General features: G+C 35.0%; 1 protein-coding gene across 1 annotated transcript in view; it reads right to left on the reverse strand.

Annotated features, from left to right (window-relative positions):
• Window positions 1–15,854, reverse strand: part of EML6 (EMAP like 6) — a 336,902-nt gene that overhangs the window by 171,695 nt on the left and 149,353 nt on the right. The window lies entirely within an intron of this gene.

Below are 15,854 nucleotides of genomic sequence, written 5' to 3' on the forward strand. Positions count from 1 at the left end.
GTTGACTATATTTGCATACTGATTTTGAAAATATTGTTTACCTTTCAAGCACCTCATGTACTTTTGAAAAAATGCTGACAACTCAGAAAAGTGCCCCATTTATTTAGAGTTAATTAAACCTGTCTTCAAAAATGCTACCAATTGTTAGATTTGTCACAGAGTCACCTGCTGTTTCTATGTCTGTCACCAAGAATTATGCATTTTAAAAATGAAAATTTCTATTTTACATAAATCACTATGCTCCAAAAAAAGAACTTCAAATGCATATACTTAGGGTTTGTGTGGTATTTTTCCTATCAAAATAAATCTTATCCAAAACACCAACTAGTATATGGAGGAAACTCTAGTATTAAGAAACTAGAAATTCAATGATTGTTTTGAAATCCCTAAGTGGATAATCATTCAGTTTTTAAATTCACCAAATAAACATTAGACATTTCTTAAAAAATGAAAAGAGAGAGAAGGTGGGATAAAAGAATGGAGAGGAGGAAAGAAGGAAGGAAAGAAAGATGAAAAGAAGGAAGGAAGGAAGAAGGGAAATAATCAATAAGCATTATCAAGAGTCTATTATGTGCCAGACTATGAATATAAAAACAAAAACAAAATGATCACTGACCACAAGGAGCTTACATTGCATTGGGTGAAATAATATTTATACATAATGGGAAGAGGAAAGGAGAAGGCAAAGAAGAGAATAAGCATTTATTAAATTCTTAATATGTTCCAGGAACTATGTTAAGAGTTTTATTAATATTATCCCATTTGATCCTCACAACCAACTTGGGAAGTAGGTGATACTTTTATCTTCTTTTTATAGTTGAACAAATGAGGACCAACAGTGGCTAAGATACTTGTCCAGGGTCACACAGCTAGTAAAAGTGTGAGGCTGGATTCAAACTCAGGTCTTCTTGACTCCAGGTCCAGGGTTCTATCCACTATACCACTCAGATATCGCTAATAAATTTACTCATCTTACAATGAGAAAATACAAAACATATGGAAATTAATTACAACATAATTTTGTAAGGGAGGCATTAGCATCTGAGGGGATCAGGAAAATCTTCATGTAGGAAGTAAGACAGCTAGATGCCAAGTTTGGAGTCAGGAAGACATGGCCTCAGATACTTAAATAGCTGTGTCACTCTGGGCAAGTCACTTAACCACAATTTGCCTCTGTTTTCACATTTGTAAAATGGGAATAATAATAGTGCTTATCTCCCAGAATTGTTGTGAGGATGAAATAAAATAATATAAAGCACTTAGCACAGTGTCTGGCATGTGGTTAGTGCTACTTAATAAAATGTTATTTATTATTATAATATAAAACATAATAATATAAAAAGATATGGTATCTTATAGTCTAAAAGGAGAATATGACAGATAACTATAAAACAAAATAAATACATATGAAGTAAATACAGAGTAGTTTCAGCTGGTTGAGGCACTAGGTGATGAATGGAGCAGGGAAGAGCCAATGTAAGAGGTTGCTCTTCAAACTTTGAAAGAAACTAGGGATGCTGAGAGGCGGTTCTGATAAGGATGGACAATTTATGGGATATCTGGCTCAGGCTTGTAATGGTTGTGGATATGCTCCTTATTTCCTCTGTACTGGCCCTGAGTGTATCTCGATTCTGTCTGTGCCAGTCCGGAATTAGCTGTTCAGATCTCAGTGGGTTACTACAATCAGATACAAATTAAATAAGTCTGCTGTGGCCATATCTTATTTCAAAGAACCTCCAGGATGACTGGTAGAATGCCATAAGTTCTATGAAACGCTGTTTGTAAACCATCATCTTAGGCAATCTATCATCTTTATTTTTTCTCTCTTAATGCTTATTTCCTGACTTTGGAGGGGGAAAGCACTGTTCTCTAAAGAGTATCCCCTGAAGAAGTGATTTATTAGAGCAATTTATTTTTAAAATATGGATTAAAGCAACTTAGAAATCATTCATAAATTTCAGATCTTCATAAAGCAGTGACATACTAAGTGTTCTTTTGTGTTAATTTACTACTTAGGCTAGAAATATTTCTATTCTGGCTGCTCTTCCTTTTTTTCTTTAAAAAATTGACAATAAATCTTCAAACAAAAAATTGTGCAAAACCTTGTGTCAGAATTTCATTTGACAAAAAAATATTTTAAGTGTTTAAACAGAAAAGGTCACTAGTCTAAAGACTGTTATCAGTTCAATAGCTTTCTGATATCTTTCTTTCACTATCTTTCTGAGTAGCTTAAGGGAATTCTGCTATTTTTCCTTTTACAAACCCTCAACTTTTCCATTTTCACTACACAGTGATTCTTGATATTACTATTTATCTACTTTTGTAAATAGAATAGAAACCCTTCCCCCATCTTCCTTGCTTCACTTAGCTATTTGTTACCTTCCCACCAATTAGCCTTAAGACTTAATGATTTTAAAAAATCACTTTCCCTTCTGTTTGTTCACAATGACAGACTGAAGCTGTGTGTCTTCTAAAACATAATTATGTTGCATTTTATTATATTTAAACTTGTTTTTTATTAAAAATATAATTGGGGGGGCAGCTGGGTGGTTCAATGGTTTGAGAGTCAGGCCCAGAGATGGGAGATGCTGGGTCCAAATCTGGCCTCAGATACTTCTAGCTATGTGACCCTGGGCAAATCACCTTGCCTATCCCTTACCACTCTTCTGTCTTAGAACCAATACATAGTATTGATTTTAAGAAGGAAGGTAAGGGTTAATATATATGTACATATATATATATATATATACATATTTAATTTTGAATATATAAGAATCAAAAAAGCATTTTAGTAAACTTTAATCACTGGACTTGAAAGACAATAATGCAAACTATCAGTATTGTTCTAGTACTAAAAATATTTCTTTAATGAATTTTAATATACTGTCCACAAATATACTCCATTCTTTCTTAGTATATTTCCATTTTCTACTAAAGTGTATTAAGAACTCGGAACTTCTATAAATGAAACTTTCCAAAGCCATCACTAAAATTTTATGTTGGAAGCCATTTAAAAGGCACATGTACATGTAATGGAAGCTGACTTTCTTTAGTTCTTTAAGGTTTATATATATTTAGGTACAATTTGCATATAAAGAATCTAGTTGCTACTTTATGTTAAATTGAAATCTTGTTCTTCTGCATGCTTGCAGAAGTATCCTAAGTTAGAGCAATTAATCTGTGATAAATGTATTTTTCCCCCTGGTCAATTTAAAGAATACTTAAGTTTAAAAATTCACTTAAGAATGGAAGAGTATTCTTTCACCATATTTAAATGCTTGGGGCACAAAGTAACTATGCAGTATCATAGAGCTTCATATGAAAGTGGACTAGGTAGCTTGCAGAGACCCTTTCTTCCTTTCTTCCTTCTTTCCTTCCTCTCTTTCAATCTGTCTTTCAATCTCCTATCTCACCCAGGCTGGAAATGAAAAGGTCACTTATAATCCTGAACTCATTGTTCATCAGCATAGTGTATTAGAGATGAAAACTTGGTGAGTTATAGTAGGGAGAAATTTATAGATGTTTTACCAGGAAGTAAGCAAAAGAAAGAGACTGAATCTTGAGCTCCTCCCCTACACTACTTCCTATTTCTTCCTTCCCAACTGTCTGGATGAAGATTTTCTCACAGATGGTAAACTGAAAATTTCCCCACTAATAACCAATCCTATAACTAGTACGTTAACTAAGGAGGTTGGGGAAAGAGGGAAATTAGGGTTTCCCTAATTCTAAGTTATCTTGTTGATTGAAGGCTTTGAAATAAAGTCAATTCAGAAAACAAAAAATTATCTCCCCCTAAGGGTAGATAATAACAGCACTGCTAACAAGTCTCTTCTAGGCAAGACCCAGTATCTCTTCAGCTCACAGTATAGGTAGAAGGCAATGGCCAGAGGAGATGAAGGAGGTCTGTCCTCCACCTTCAGGCAGAAGCAGCCAAGTCCCTTCCCAGGCCCCTGGAGTCCTCACTGCCTTCCTTCAAGGTTCCTCCATTGGAAGTCTCCCCTCCTCTGATGATTTGTGTGTTCCTAAAGTTCAGAGCTCTCATTGCTTTTGCAGATCCAACTTTTTGTCTTTGCCCATGCTTCTTCACTTACGCAATATGAACTCTGATATGCTACATTTTTACTTAGGCCAATTTGTCCCTCCTTAGGCAATCTAGTAGTCCTGTGCTCTCAGGATCTTACCATATTGTTGTAGACTTATTCTGGTCATCCAATCAGGTTTAACTCTACTGGGACTCAGAACTAACATAATCAAGTAATCTGACAGCTTTATACTACTCAGTAGGAGGGATTACTAGCATGTGCCACTTCTCTCAGCAAAGGAAATATTTTTTGAAAAATAAATTAAATTTTTTTCAAATAAAAATTTGCCTTCTCTCCTATCTCTTCCCATTAAGAAAGCAAGAAAACAAACCTCCTACTACAAACATGCATAAACTAGCAAAACAAATTCTAGTGTTGACCATACCTAAACATATGTATGTATATATACACATATATTTCAATCTCCTCTCTTATCACAAAGGCCATAATTTAAAAGAAATTCTGAGGGTGTGTTAACAAGGATTCTCTGGCCTAGTCACAATTCAGTGACACTTACTTTGGAAAGTTATCCCTTGAAGGCAGCTAGGTAGCAATTATGGGTAAAGTTAAGAAAGAAAGAGAGAGAGAGAGAGAAAAAAAAGAATGAGAGAAAGAAAGACAGAGAGAAAAAGAGTGAGAGAAAGAAAGAAAGAAAGAAAGAAAGAAAGAAAGAAAGGAAGAAAGAAAAAGAAAGAAAGGAAGGAAGGAAGAAAGAAAAAGAAAGAAAGAAAGAAAGAAAGAAAGAAAGAAAGAAAGAAAGAAAGAAAGAAAGAAAGAAAGAAAGAAAGAAAGAAAGAAAGAAAGAAAGAAAGAAAGAAAGAAAGAAAGAAAGAAAGAAAGAAAGAAAGAAAGAAAGAAAGAAAGAAAGAAAGAAAGAAAAGTTTGGGTTTTGGATGAACTAGAACAATTTGATGTAGCTTTGTCTTTCTCCTTGTACCTAAGTTACAAAAGTATTCTTCTGGCAATTAGGCTATTCTTTCTATCTAGAATAGTACTCTGCAGAGGAGTCATAGGTTGGAGAAGAGAAAAAAGCATCTTAGTTTAGAATTCATATTTTTCCATTTTTAAAAAATACATTGTTATTGCCTCCCAATACTGTAATGGAAGAAGAGCCAATTTGTTTTATTATTGAATATCTTGCCATTTCCCTACATGCTATTTTTCTGAGCCTGATAAGAGTTTGCAAAGTGATTGGCATTCTGAGATTTGTAGGTCAGAGTATCACAATATGTATATTTCACATTTCCTGAAAACACATTCATATACATAAATATTATATATGCATTTCATGTATCCTGAAAAGATATAGACATCCAGCCTTGGCATGAAGACTTCCAGGGACAGGGACTATCTTCCCAGAAGTCCATTCAGCAATAAAATAGATCTAATGGTGAAGAAGGATTTCCTAACATGGAGCCTCTATTTGTCTGTTTGCATCTTTCACCCATTGCTCCTTATTTTACCTTCAGATCAAGAATCTGGACTAGATCATCTCAAAAGTCCCTATAAGCTCTCAATATAAATTTCTAAGATTCAGATAATGATAATAATTATGAACAATATTCATATAGTACTTTAAGGCTTGCAATGTTCTTTACAAATATTATTTCATTTCATCTTCCTAATGACTCTGGCAGATAGGGGCTACTATTATCTCCATTTTATGGATGAGGAAACTGAAGTTGATAGCAAGTAAGCAACTTGCCCACACAGCTAATAAATATCAGAACTTGTAGGTCAATTCTATTTCTTAGGAAACTCTTTTTTCATTGAATTTTTGTGCCTCTTTTTCTTTTTCTTAAAATTTCTTAAAATTTTTATTTTTAAACATTTTTCCATGTTTACATGATTCATTTTCTTTCCCTTCCCTCTTCTCCCCCCTCCCAGAGCAAACAAGCAATTCCATTGGGTTGTACAAATGTTATCACTTGATACCTATTTCCATATTATTCATTTTTACTATAGAGTAATCTTTTAAAACCTAAATTCCAAATCGTATACCCATATATTCATGTGATAAGTGATGTCATATGTTTTTCTTTTGCATTTTTGCTTCCATAGTTCTTTCTCTCAATGTAGTTAGCATTCTTTCCCATAAGTCCTTGAGGAGTCTTTCTGTATTGTTGCATTGCTACTAGTAGCAAAGTTCATTACTTTGAATTGTTCCACAATGTTTTACTTTCTGTGTACAATGTTCTCCTGGTTCTGTTCATTTCATTCTGCACAGTTCACTGAGGTTCTCCCAGTTAATATAGAAATCCTTCAGTTCATCATTCCATTCGGCACAATAGTATTCCATCACCATCAGATACCACAATTTGTTCAGCCATTCCCCAATTGATGGACACTGCCTCATTTTCCATTTTTTTTTTGCCACCACAAAGCGTGTGGCTATGAATATTTTTGTACAAGTATTTTCCTCCTTATCTCTTTGGGGTACAAACCTAGTAGTGGTATTGCTGGATCAAAGGGTATGTATTCTTTTAAAACCCTTTGCACATAACTCCAAATTGTCCTCCAGAATTGTGCCTCATTTTCCAGTTGACCAATTTTGCTTTTATGCTGTTTTGTTTTTTTAATTACTTTTGTAACTTTTCCCCATTTTTCTTTGCCCTGTCTTATTTCATTTTTAATTACTTTTTCAGTTCTTCCAGAGTTTGAGACCAATTCCCATTTTTCTTTGAGGTTCTGTCTGTGGTTGCTTGGATCTCACCATCTCCTGTTGATTCTGTGCTTTCCTCATAGAAATTTTTGAGGAATAAGTGTATCTTTTGCTTATTGCTCATTTTCCCAGACTTTTTCTTTTGGCCTGTGGAGTGGGGATTCTGAAAGCTACTTGCTGATTCTGTCTTCTCTGCTGCTGGCTTGTAGGGATTAGCACGATGACCTATTTTATCCTGGGGCTAGGTTTTTACCATAGCAGGGCAGGCTCAAAAGGTCTCAATGCTATGAACTTCTGGGTCTCACTGCAGGCTGGTGCCAGAATCTGGGACTTCAAGGAGTGGGTCTAAGGTGCTCTTTTGTTGGTGTAGCCCACATCCTGGGATCCTGAAGTTAACCTGTTCCCAGTTGTGGAACCTGGCACAGTAGGTTGGAGTAGGGGGGTTGGCCATAACTCCTCTGTGTGCAGTTTTGCTTCCAATTCCCCCTTATCCTGTGAAAATCAACTCTCTCTGCTTTCCTTTCAAGTTGTGTTCGGCTGGAGAGCTTCCTCACTGTCTTGCTGTTGGTTTTGTGAAGATTGGATTTAGCTATCTCCTAATTGTAATAATGAAGATACTTAGCTCTTTCTTTATTGTGAAGATAAAATTGTAATCTCCTGATGGTAACAATGAAGGTACTTAGCTCTTCCTTTATAGGAAGCTAGAATTGTAAACTACAAACTGTTTTTAGATTTTAACTATAAAAAGGTGTTAAGTAACCCATAAAGACATAATCTAAGCAGAGAAGGTGAGAACTAAAGATTGGGTAGTCCTGGAGAAAATGTAACCAGAGAAAGTGAGAACTAAAGAATGGATAGTCCTGGAGAAAATCTAACCAAAGAAGGTGAGAACTAAAGAATGGGCAGTCCTGGAGAAAAGCATCTGCTGTGATTGGTAAATGTGAATATTTAGGAGAGGTGACACAAGAGAAAAAGGTCTTTAAATAGAGGAAACAAAGCCTGAAGAAGGACAGTCAATCATCTGGGCTTTCAGTGAAGGATCAGTCACCTGGAGCTGAAGGGAAGTCGGACATTTGGAGGAGCAACCAGAAGGCAGACACCCAGACTTCTTTTAGACTGTCACCACTGGTGAGTGAAAAGCTGACTTAGTGACCCTGCCTTTCTGGAGGTGTGAAGCCTCCAGATAAGGCCCATCTTCTTGAGACTCTCTTCCCCTGGCTGGGACTTAGAGATTCTAACTGGTATCAGAAGAAGCCAGACTTTTCTCTCTCTCTCTCTCTCTCTCTCTCATTCCTTAATATCTTCCTTCTATTGTAAATATTATAAATAAACTATCATAAATTCCATTTACTTTAGTAATTTATTTTGGGATTTAGAAATTAAATACCTGGTAACCACCTAATTAATAATATATTCAAGTCCAACCCACAAATAAATTGAACATTTTTTTATTCTTGTTGCTTTGAAGTGCTTTTTAAAGATTGGTTTGGAAAGATTGTCAGAGTTTTTTCAGCTTTCACTGCTACTAAGCTGCCATCTTGACTCTACCCCCTTCCCAATAAGTATTAGAGCCTGGATATGAACTCAGGCCTTATAGAGATGCTAGATCGAGTGTGCTAGCCACTGTATCATCTAGTTCAGTTAGTAAACTGAGAAGCCAAAGAACAAATCTGCATGTGACTTGGAAAGAAATGGGAATAACTTGAAAGATTTATTCATGTCTACATATTCTGATGATGTTAAGTGACTCTATGATTAACAAAAATCTCCAAAGTACTACTATCTATCAAGTGAGCAAGTCAAATATTTACAAAGCTCCTACTATGTGCCATTCACTGTGCTAAAACCCTGTTGATACAATAAAGGGCAAAAAATACTTCCTGCCCTCAAGGAACTCATAGACTGTGGCCACCTCCTAATGTCTGCCATCTTGACAGATACTCCAGACTAAGAGTAACTGACATAACTCAAATCATTGATGAATTAGGAGGATATCTACCCCAAACATACAAAGCCTTTTCCTGGTAGAATAGGCAGATAAGAATAATTTGTTTGTTAGCTGAAGCTGGTGCTATGGAGCACTTAGAAATTGGTCAAACATCAAAGAAGTCAAGTCCATCCACTACATCCCAGGCTATTATGAGTGGTCCTGACTTCTGTCTTATCACTGAACTTGAATGACTGGAAGAATAAGGCTAATGACCATGAAACTCTGTCTCATTTATATCTAATTCATAATTGAATCAAGATATTATCCCATGATGTCATCAGTCCTTTTAAACAAAGAACATACCATTGTAAACAGATAAGTTTAAGGATGGATGATTTAATATATCTTTAAAACTTTGTAGCCTAGTTAAGGTGTTAGTCTTCCCTATGACTTCAGAGTCTGTTGACTATATTTATTGACAAACTAAGACCTTTTAAAAAGAGTTTTAAATTTAAAAACTTAAAAACTCTAAAAATTAAAATTTTTAATTAAATAAAAATTATACTTTACTCCAAAAGTAGATACTAGAAGGTGAATATTATAATAGCAGAAATAATGGAGGTAGTAAGACTGTTCCATGTGGCAAAGACCCTAGGCCAGATGGATCCACTGATGATCTTTCTAAAGTACTTAATCAGACCTTCCTGAAATATATGGCTGGTATATTTAATTATCCTAAATTAACAGGACTTCTGCCAGACACAGCATAGTCCTGGAAGTATGAGTCATGCTCAGTGCTTTATAAAGATAGAAAAGCATGGAATGATATAGTGGATTTCATATAGACTATCTCATTAAAAAATGTCATTAAGCAACTATGATGCCATAATTACAGGCTGTTTCTCTCCATTTTTATAGAATTATTTGGAAAATCATTTATTCTGATCAAAAGAATTTGACCAGGAATGTAGATTTTGACATAAATGTTTGAAGATTTATATATTGGACATTTGTATGCACATGTATATATATATACATGTGCATGTCTGTGTGTGTATATATAGATATATGTGTGTGTGTGTGTGATATAATTATAGCTACCATTTATATGGATTTTTAAGGTTTACGAAGAACTTTATATATATGTATATATAAAAATCTCATTTTATCCTCATTAAAATGCTTGGAGGTAGGTGCTATTATTATCCTCATTTTATAGATGAGGAAACTTGAGCAGGCAGAAGTTAAATGATTTGCCCAAGGTCACACAGCTAAGAAATGTCTAGGATTGGATTTGAAGTTTGATCCTCCTGCCTCTAGGGTCAGGGCACAGCTTTTTTATGTACTTTTTCAGACAATCATATCTTAATCTCTATAGAAATTCTTCTCTGAAGCTTTGTCATGTTATGGAGGGGATTTGGGGTTTTCAGAGGCTATGTGAATTAGAGTGAGTCCTAGGAGGTCTGACCAAACTAGCAGGTGATTATATGAGGCTCAGTCAGCCTGGGTGCAGAAAGGCTTATCAGTAGATAATTAACTACTTGGTGAAGAATTCTTTGGGACATTTTCACTGGCTCTCTGTCCTACCAGAAATGTTTTTTCTTTGTCATTGACTCTTGCCTTGTCTAGCTGTCTTCACATCTCTGGGAAAATCCCATCTTCTACTGGAATCCTTTTCTGATTCCCCTTAAAACTAGTACCTTCCCACCACTGATTATCTCCCATTTATTCTATACATATATAACTTCCTTATACGAAGCTGTTTGCATATTGTCTTCAGACTGTGAGCTCCTCAAGAGGAAGTATTATCTTTGAAATTTCTTTGCATCCTTAATATTTAAGATAGTGTCTGCCACATAATAGGTACTTAATAAGTGTTCATTGGCTGGCTGACTGATTCATAAAGAACCTCTTCAGTGTGGAGGGGTTGTAGTCTGTATTGGTGGAGGGAATTTCCACACCTAGAAATTCTCAAATTTTTAGATATATTGAAATATATTCTTACAGATCTCCACTTCTACTTTCTAAACTTTTTCTTCTCTTAAACTACCAGCCAAAACTTTAGATCTTTAACAGATTTCTAATTCAACATATATATGTATAGATATAATATAAGGATTTCTACCAGAAGCTCCATAGCATCACTTTTTTAATTATACCAATTTGGATTGGCTCATCAGTCACCAGATATATCTTGCACAATCACTACAGATGGATAATGAATCAGGTCCAGAACTGAGTTAGAAAGAGATGGCACTTAATTGTATTTGGGAAGTTGCCCAGGCACTATCAACAATCCCAAATTACTCCTGACTACCAAACTCCATATCTTTAATAGTAGTATTTCCCCAGAGATGCAAAGATGCTGTGAATCATGGAATATTATGTTTCCAGAAGAATTAAAACTGCACATAACCAAGGATGTGCTGGAGTCAGCTTGAACCAGTTTGTGAGAACTGATTGTTAAATTTCAATGGGAGCACTGAAATTGGAAATAATACAAATCAGGGTTTGATTTATTGTTTTGTTGCTTGTCTAGATTTAAGAATGTGTGGGAGAAACTGTTAATAATGCAGATTAAACTTAAAAGTGTGTTTGGCTATTTTTCCCCCCAGGGAGCCAAGTCTTAAACACTTACCATCACACCACTGTACAAAACCTGTTGAAAACCTCTGCCGTGGTGGTAATGATAGCTCAAAAAGACTTGTCCTGGTTACTAAGTAATTTAGTTGGAGGACTTAGACATAGAGTTCAGGACATTATGAAATTCTGCCTAGAACTAAATCAATTATTATAGATTCTAGTGGATTTAGGGACAGAAGGGATTTTAGAGATTAATTTATCTATGCCTCTCATTTCATAGATCAGGAAACTGAGGAACTACTTTGTATAGTCCTACTGCATGGTATGGAGTCTTGTACACAGAAAGCACTTAATAAATGTTCATTTAAATTGAGAGCTAGAAAGATAGTGGATAGTATGAGGTAGTAAGCAGCAAAGCTGGGATTTAAACCTGCTTTCCATACAGTAGTTGCTTAGTATTTTGTGGAACTGAACTGGCCATAAAAATCCATTGCTACTCAGCTGTGCCACCACTTTTAAAAGTGTTCTCTTTTGGTAGCAGTGATGATAAGTTAATTTTATTTTAACTCTCACCTTCTGTCTTAGAAACAATCCTACGTATCAGTCCTAAGGCAGAAGAACAGTAAAGCATAGAACACTCAAGTCAAATGACTGGCCTGGGGTCACATGCCCAGGAACTATCACATTTGAAACCAGGACCTCTTGCCCCTAGGCTTGAGTCTCTGACCCCTGACTCACCTAATTGTTCCACTAATAAATTTATATGAAATGTTCATTATCCTCAGCCTGGTTAACTTAATCAGTCAAGACCTGCTCAATAATAAAAATGCAGAAAGCTAAAATATAACAGTAAATCATATCTCTGCAGCACTTTAAAATTTACACAGCACATCCCTCACCTTCAAAAACCTTGGGAAGTGGAGGGTAGTATGAGTATTATTATTCCCATTTTATAGATAGAGAAACTGAGATTCTAAGAATTTGAGTGACTTGCCTATGATGATGTAGACAAGAAAGGTCTCAGTTGGGATTTGACCTCAGATTGGTTGACTCCAAGTCCAGCCCTATTTCTGCTATTGTATGCTGCCTTTCAAAACACCAATTTGTGTATGTATTACTGTGTGATGTTTGTTCATCTTGTCTTATAGTGTAAGCTCCTAACATAGTTTTGGTTTTATTCAAGGTATAACACATTGTGTGGTCTCTATTAATAAATAAATTCTAACAACATTCCTGCAGTTTTGTCAGGATGCTCTAGGCTTCAAATCTTTATTTCAAATAATCACAAGCTTTGAGATTAGAGGTATTTCTTCTCCCCTTTGAGGTATATACTTCTCTAGATCCCTTTACTTTTGGTAATCACTCACTGTAAAAGATGCTGAGGAAACTATTTATTTATGTACATTTCTATAAAGGTTTGATTTAAAACCTGACTTTGTTAAAAAAAAAAAAAGAACACATAAATGCCCACACACTGAAATGTCATTTTTGTGTCATTTCCTGGAAATAAAACAGACTGTTGTTCATGTGAAACAAGTCACGGAGAGAGATTGTTCCAAAGATTGAAGTCCTAAAGGAAAACCTCTGAAGAATAAATAAATCTAGGCACCATTAACCAGAATGCACCAGCTGAGCTCAACTCCCGAGAAACCCAGTGAAGTAGCCAGGATCCAAATCAAATAAAGCTTTATGAGCAAAAGTCAGGACCAGGCACATGCTCTTTTTATGTGATGACTGAAACAGATACTCAAATATTTATTTTTTGCCTTTAGGAATTCAATATGATTTACCTTAAAAATATCTCCATGGCACCTCTTTCCCTGATACTGTTATCTTTCATCTTTCTCCAAACCTTTCTTGGAGTTCTTCCTGACTTCACCTAATATTATAAACATTTGATCTTTTCCTCCCTGAAATTCTGCAAGAAACAAATCAATTTTTCCTCCCAGATAGGGAGATGGATGTCCTTCTCTGCAATGTCTTTCCGTCTCTATGGTAACAGGAGCTGGAATCTCCTGATGGAAATATCCTTATGTATTCAGAGAGAAAACAATTCTTTGAAGACTTGATTAATTTTATTTTTGCCATATGTACAAACAAGAGCCTTCTGTTAGACCGAGTGCCAAATGAAAAGCAGAACAAGCAATCTTGTTCTGAGTGTGAAATGAGGCTTCTGAGACACTGAGACCTTCAGTGAACTGTACTGAGGTTTTTGCAACATTAATACTATAATGTTGTTATTCCAATTACAATGCTTTACAAAATTGATGGTTTTTCAGGAACGAGAATGGGAAGGTGGTTTAATGTACTGATAACTGGAAGACAGTTCTATAAGAGAGTAGCATTCTTTCTCTCTTGTGGGAAAAACCCATGTAACTGTGAGGGGGCGAAGAAGACAATGAACGGTTTAATAATAGTATTCTCCATTTCCCTAGTTTCTTTTGCAGAAGGTTGCCTTAGTAAGCAGTAGATAAACTCTTCACATCAAAGAAGAAGGAAAATACATGCAGTAGCCCTTTTATCTATCATTAACTTATAGTCACCTCTTCTCTGAAATGTGGTTTTTTTATCCAAGAGCCAATTCCTAAGTCATGTCTAACAGCACTAGCAAAATCTGTATCAGGCTATTTACTGCCTTGAGGATAGTGGGGGAAAGAATCTGAATCATAAAGTGTCAGATAACAATTGTTAAAAATTGTTTCTACGTTTAATTGAAAAACATTAAAAAGTAAAAAAAAAAAACAAACCCAAGGCATGTCTAATTCAGTGTTATACATATCAGCAATAGGATGTAGTGGTTACTTTAAGACATGTACTGCACAATATAGTAATTAATATTGTTTACAATAGACTCTAAGTGAGTTCTTTGTTATTCCATGGCTCCAACCTCTTTTTATTTTGGGAACAGCACCTCATTGTCTACTCTGTGTATGAAAGTATGAATGTCTCAAGCCTATTAACTTGATAGCATTAAAAGTTGGGTTTTTTTTTTGTTTTTTTAGCTTTGTTTAGTCAGAACCACAGTAAATCATCAAGCAGGAATCCTGAATTCTATTCCTCATGGTATGATTCTATGTGAAGACCTATAACATGTTGCTGTTTGTTAATAATTTTATTTTCTTTCAAGCATAAATGACATCATAATTAGATGTATAGTAGCAAAACATATCCTGCATATTAATTTCATTCGGAGGGGTTTTATTTACCAATATTAATAACTGACATTTATATAGTGTTTTAAGCTTTAAAAAGTATTTTTTTTACAATAGTTCTGCGAGAGTGAAAGTCTTATTACCCCTATTTCACAGATGAGGAAACTAAGGATCATATAGTTTGTGCAACTGGTCTAAGGTAGTATAGCAAGTTAGTGTTGGGGCCAAGATTGGAATTTAGGCATCCTGTTTACAAATCCAGGGCTCCTTCCACTGCACTAATCTAATCTATGTGACAGTTTCACTTTTGGGAACCATTTCAATGAATTTCATTAATTCAATTCAATGAATATTTAGTAAATTCCTGTTATGAGTAGTATTATTTCAGTTCTTAAACACAAGGACTATTTAATTTATTATCTTTGTATCTCCAGGTTCTAACAGAGGGTCATATATATATAGTAGTCATTTAATGTCTGTTTAATTGAATTAAGTATAAAGTACTAGATGAATGAGGACTAAAAAAAAAAGAAAACAATTGTTCCTGCCCTTAAAGAAAACACAAACTAATATGGGGTCACTCTTGTCATTTCTATTTCTATAACATTATGTCTTTCTATCTATTCATTCTTCTATGCTCACAGAAGTAAACATTTTAGTTCAGGACCCTCGTTTCTTTTCATGTGGATTCTTGCAGTATTTTCTGAATTATCTTGTCCCATTCTAACTTATACTCAACACAACTCCCAAAGTGATTTTCTTAAACGCAAATCTGACCATGTCACTTTTGTCCCCTTACTTAAGATACTCTAGTGGCATATTCCCTGGGATTATATGCATATATATATATATATTAAATATATATATATATTTCTTTGTTTAGTATTAAAATTCCTTAACAGTGTGACTGATGTGCTATATATAATTGCTTAATAAATGTTTAATAAAAGAATGGAAGTCCAGGTTATTTCCCCTTTATAACCACTATAGTATTTTCTCATCTTTTATTACCTCATTTCATCCTTTATTACCATTTTTCTGCCATATACCTGCCAGGATTCTCTTCCTGACAAATCTTTCCCTGGTTCTGTCATCTATAAGCAAACCACCAGTTTTTGATCCAACTCCAGTTCATCTGTCTCCAGATTCACTACACCTAAAGAGCCTAGGGACTGATCTTTAGCTTCTTAGATGAAAATGAGGGTCAAGAAAACCCCATTATTCGAATAACAGTTACTCTTCTCAGTTGGCTTGATATGTTCATTCTATAGTCACTACACCCCATTTTTTTTTTACCTTAAACTTTGATTCTGATAATGCTACACTTTCCAGCTCTAACCTCTAGTTATAGCCCTGGACATATTAATAATTCTAACTTCATTTGGTTACAGTTTATGATCTTCTTTTGTTCTGTGGTGTAAGTTTGGTGCTAGCCTGTACAAGTC

The sequence above is a fragment of the Monodelphis domestica genome, chromosome 1, assembly GCF_027887165.1.
Source record: "Monodelphis domestica isolate mMonDom1 chromosome 1, mMonDom1.pri, whole genome shotgun sequence".
Classification (NCBI taxonomy): Eukaryota; Metazoa; Chordata; class Mammalia; order Didelphimorphia; family Didelphidae; genus Monodelphis; species Monodelphis domestica.